Genomic DNA, 5,441 nt, shown 5'->3' with positions numbered 1-5,441 from the left:
TCTCTTAGGCATCTATACATGCATATGATCTCCTCTTCCTGAAATGTCTCTTTTTCTATTTGCTGGAAAATGTACTTATCCAGGTTTTTGCTCAATGAAGCACACAGTATGTATTCAGGAAATGTTTATGGAATGAAGGAATGAATGACTCCTTTATCCCCAAAGAGTTAATCACTCCCTTCTCTGTGCTGTCTTAGAACCTTCTGTACATGTTAGTAGTTTCACTTATCGTGCCATGTTGCCTATTTACTTATTTCTCAACCATAGACAGATTTTTTTTGGCACCACCATATCGAATTTTATTACAACGACACTAATACAGCTGAAGATGCTCATGGTGACATGGCATAAGATTTCCTGCCTTCTAGTTTCTGTCCAAAGAGAATGTCTACCCACTTGTTCCTTCCCCCCTTTCTGGGAGAAAATCCACAATAGGCCACTTACCCAAATAAACCTCTTCATGTGTCTATTTTAAATTTTGGCGGGGGGGGACATTTGAGTTCCCCTCCGAAGAAATGAACAAAAAATAAGTGTTGGGCGTCCCCTCCCCTCCCCCCCCTCCACCGGCCAAACAAGTACCTGCTGCGAAGGCATTCCTGTTGCTCCGAAACCTTTAAATAGATATGAAAAGAAACGTCATCAAACGTCCATGATGAGCAATGGCACCAAGCGGGCCCCGGAAGGCTGGCAGGCGGAGCATCTCGGGTCTGGACAGTCTCGCGAGGCGTCGTGAGGAGAACGAGAGGCTAGAGGTTGTGTGGGTCGCCGGCTGGACGCAGGCGCTACGCAAGGAGGCGTTCCCCGGCAGAGGCGCAGTGCAATATGCCGCTTCCAATCTGTCATGGAAGTTGTTTGGGGCTGGGATGCCTTCCTTCAGGCCTGTGTGCTTCCACGTGTCCCCCACAGCCTGGCTGGGGCGGCTGGTGTGGTCGAAGGGGTCTGCGAGCAGGGTCTGGAGGTGCCAGGAACTGGAAGGCCTGGCCGCTCGTGTGAGCCCTCAAGTCGGCCATGAAGCCAAAGGGCCTTCACGACAAGCATGGGGGTGCCAGCCACCTGGGACTCTTCTAAGACGTGGCCCCGCTTCCTGTTCAGGACCCCCTCGATGCCACCAAGCCCTGTTGCGGACATCGGATCTCCACAGGTGGAGGGGCCCCACGGGCCGGGGCAGGAGGTCAGCACGGCATAGAGGCAGCGCCGGGCGTGGGGAAGCTCTGAATGGATCCACGTGCAGCGTCAAGTAGCGAATGTCGAAGCGCCCCCTGTAGGCCAGCCGCCACGCTGTCCCCATCTCGTTGAGGTACTGCGCGCCCTTGGTGATGTTGGGGAGGTGATGGGGCGGGTGTTTGAGGGCCCACGGTACCGCAGGCTTCGGACCTCGGCCACGTCTCACTCATACTTCTTGGCCAGTTTGAGGCCTGTTACTTGAGCTCCTGGCGGGCGGACACCTCTGGTCGGTGTCCTTGGCCAAGGAGTCTAGGAAGGGCCGTGATTTCGTGTACAGCCGATTGTGCTCATTGGGGGCCTCGGACAGGCACCACAAGTTAGAGTCCTCGCTGACGGTCTCGCTATACTGCACGACCGGCTAGGATTTCTTGGTGGGAATGCAGGTGTGGTTCTTCTCCCGGTCCTTCAGGCAGACCCACAGGTGCCGCTCACCACCCTGCTGATAATGTGCTCCCCCTATTCCTCAGTGGTGCGTTGTACCACGCGGACCGACTTGGCCGGCCTCTTCAGCCCCTCCACCGGCTTGGGCAGGTCAGCCAGTTGTTGGCCTCCGTGGTGACCCAAACAGGCTCATGCTGAACGTCATCACCCGCATGTTGTGAGCATGCTCAAAGATGGTGATGGTGCCTGTTTTCACCAGGAACTGGCCCATGCCCAACAGGCCAGCGGTGTTCCCCCAAGGCACGTCCTCGATGGACTTTACATAATGCTAGACAGATTCTTGGTGGCCGACACTTGATGGCACTTCTGGCGTCTCAGCTGGTACCCAGCCTTGTTCAAAAAATACACAGCCTGGATCATAGTCAGCAGAAGTTTTCCCAGTGGTGAGGACACGCTCAATGGTCTAAGGAAGAAAAGTTCAAGAAATCCTGGGCTTGAAAAAGACCTGAGTAGGACATGGGGATTGAATGACACTTGCAAAGGGCTGTCACATCACAGGGAGGAGGGATAATGTCTTTGTGGCCTTGTAGTCTAGACCTAGACTGGTGGTTGGTGGCTAAAAGGAAATAATTTTCAGTTCAGAATAAAAATGAATTTTCTAATTGTTAGAGTAGTCCAAAGGTGAAATATTTAGAAAGAGAGTTTACTGTCTTTAAATGTAAATAAAGTGATCCTTGTAGACAGTGTTGAGGGGGTGACTCACATATCAGATGAGGATTGAATTTAAGGACTTTCTGGCTTTTCCCAATATGGCATCCTTTGGTTCACTGAACTTGAGTTGTTTTAGTAAAAACACTAGTCATTTACTCATTGTAGCACAGCAAGGGAATCCTCCTTTATTTTGTGTAATGGAAAGAGCATGGTTTGTAGAAATAGACCTGGGTTTGAATCCCTCATCTGTCATTTTTCTGGTACACCTTTTGAGAGAACTCAAGTAAGTTTCCAAGCCTCAATTTCATCGTTTTAAAAGTGAGGGTGAAAAAAAAAATTAATTAAATAAAATAAAAGTGAGGGTGCTACAATATTTACCGTCTAAGATTGCTGTGAATGTGAAGCACGTGACAGAGTGCCTGGCAGACAGTATGCTCTAGGAATATTTGTCATTAATATTAATGGTATTGTTGTGATTACTCTTATTAGACATCCTGAAATTTTGATTGATTAATTCTATTTCTAAGACTATCTCAAAAAATATTCATGGCCACCCACAAAGATTTAGTCAGAAAAATGTTATTACAGCCCAATAATACGTATTTATATAAGTAATTTATTATTATAATGGAATAGCACTCTAATACTGTTTGGTGACCAAATTTTTTTCTGAGTGTGGTGATTATGGGGAGAGTTTATTTTTAGTATCTCTCTCTTTTTTCCCCCCTTAATTTTCTACTGTGTATATATGTTTTTATAATAAAGAGATTAATCATAATAAAGCATTTCAATTCCTCATGCCTAGGGGTCATTGGTGCCTGAGTGGGGAACCAGGAAAGATAGCAGCATCAGATGGGAATAGAGGTGGATAATCTTAAGGTTTCTTTGTATCTGGAAGTATTGTATGCAGTCAATGAGTGGTACAGATGCTAAGTGCTATAGGAGATTAAAAGCTTGTGGGGCTCTCTGGACAGGCTTGGACTTTTGGAAATCCCTGAAGTTTGTATTTGCAGAGGGAAGCTGAGGAGAAACAGTGTGGGAAATGCAAGAGGTTGCAGAAACAGTCCTGCTATCAAACTGCAACAGATGGTACTCTAGCTGCTATTAGTTCACCAGGACAATAAACTGTCCCTGATGTGTGTCAGGAGATTTTCCTTTATTTAGAAATTTGAAGCACACTTTAAAATCTCTCATTCTCTGGTCATTTTACAAGCATTTTCTAAGAGGCTGAGCCATTTGCCCTTGGTTACTGGCCCTCTGCAGGGCAACATCATGAAATTGGAGCAGCTGAATTTTGACAGGTGACTTGAAATTGTGACAGTGACGGTTATAACCCAGCACTGTGCAACAACATCTCAACTGAGGCTCATGTTCCCAATTTGGATATCAAGGAATAGAAAGTCTTTTATCTGATATGCTTTAGATACCAAGGTTGTGTCAGGGGGTGGGGGCAGGACACAGAAGTCTGTAGATATTAACCAGCTGATGTTAGAAATTTCTCAAAAAGAAAGGCAGTTCATTACCTAGCTTTTGTACATACAAAAGGAAGCTGGTAGATGGAGAGTTAGGTCCTGAAGTAAAGCAGTGAGTGGCATCTTGCTGTCCGGGGAAGAAAGAAGAGAGTGGCTGTTTTTTTGTTTTGTTTTGTGTGTTTTTTTTTAAGACCAGGAAAACAAGAAAGAACAAAAGAGAGAGAAAGAGGGGAATGAATTTCAGTGCCATTGGCCATGGGTAATAGTCCTTATTAAAGAACAAAAAGCTTAGATTGACAACTTAGAAAATTAACTTTTACCTTCATGTGGAGTCTCTAGAAAGTTCCTTTCCAGTGAGGGTGAGTCCTGACTAAATGAAGAGTATTGCCTAAAAAGCTGCTCCTGTCTTTTGTTTTTGGCAGGGTTGCTGTTATTTCAAAAGAGGCCCCCATAACTGAAACCCAAAGGTCATCTAGGTCCAGCAACCTGAGTTCATTGCAAGTGTGGGTCCCACAAAGTACATGGGGGGAAAACTTGTAAACACCATTGACACAGTCTCTGAACAGAGTGCTGGGAAGTTAACCCCCAAAGGCCACAGCTTCTTCCCTACTAAGTGGGGAACAGATGGGACTAGCTTGATGCCCTATAAGTGAAATGACTGATGGGCAGCCAAGGATGCTGAAATTCCTCCAGAAGATCATTGTAAAATGTAAGTAGAGTCTGGCTGTTCACTGGGAAAATGGGGGTAGTTCAGTGGGTATTTAGGGGAGTAAGTCTTGAAAGAAAGGAATCTAGGGGTATTTAGGGATTCAGGGTCTCTCTAGGACCACCCAGCTAACACAGGATAAGGCGGGGGCCCGTTTCTACAACTGGAGAGCCATTTACCATTCAGTACTTCCCTCTTCATTGAAATTTAAGCCTCTGAATACAACAATTTTGTGGTCAGTCAGTATGAAGAAAGGACAGATTATCCAGGATATTTACTTTTGGAGAGGTAGATGCTCAAATGGAGAAGATCAAGGCATGCTGTTACCTAAGAAGGGTTATAAGGGACCTTTGAAGGCCCCTTTTGGATCCATAAATCTAGAATTCAGTTCCTTTCAACCATCTTAATGGACTTTTAATGCAGTCGGAGAGCTGGAATTCAGAAATGTTAAAATATAGCCAGGTCTCAGCTTGTGTGGAAGCTGCTTTTGGAAAACATGCAGTACTCAACCTGTTAGTAATTAAAATTAATTACTGAATAGATTCTATCATAGGTGAGGGTTCTATATCACCTTAAAAATAACATAATAAATAGCTCATGGTAAACCTAGATTGGTTTGCTTATCCGGGAGTCAGGAATAATTTAAGTCAATAATGTGGGAATAGTAGACCTAAAAGGAAAATTAAATTTTCAAATAACAGCTCCAAATGTTATTAAACAAAAGGTGAATAATAATGCAGTCTGGGGCTTCCCTGGTGGCGCAGTGGTTGAGAGTCCGCCTGCCGATGCAGGGGACACAGGTTCGTGCCCCGGTCCAGGAAGATCCCACATGCCACAGAGCGGCTGGGCCCGTGAGCCATGGCTGCTGAGCCTGCGCGTCTGGAGCCTGTGCTCTGCAACAGCAGTGAGAGGCCCGTGTACCACAAAAAAAAAAAAAAAAAAAAAAA

At 45.7% G+C, this 5,441-nt stretch overlaps 1 pseudogene; it reads right to left on the bottom strand.

The window, feature by feature from the left end:
- Positions 1 to 613: 613 nt before the first annotated feature.
- Positions 614 to 5,441, bottom strand: part of LOC112392512 (elongation factor 2-like) — an 8,625-nt pseudogene continuing 3,797 nt past the window's right edge.

This window comes from Neophocaena asiaeorientalis, unplaced genomic scaffold (genome assembly GCF_003031525.2).
Source record: "Neophocaena asiaeorientalis asiaeorientalis breed wild unplaced genomic scaffold, Neophocaena_asiaeorientalis_V1.1 scaffold256, whole genome shotgun sequence".
Taxonomy (NCBI): Eukaryota; Metazoa; Chordata; class Mammalia; order Artiodactyla; family Phocoenidae; genus Neophocaena; species Neophocaena asiaeorientalis.
This window is presented reverse-complemented; position numbering and strand designations above follow the sequence as displayed.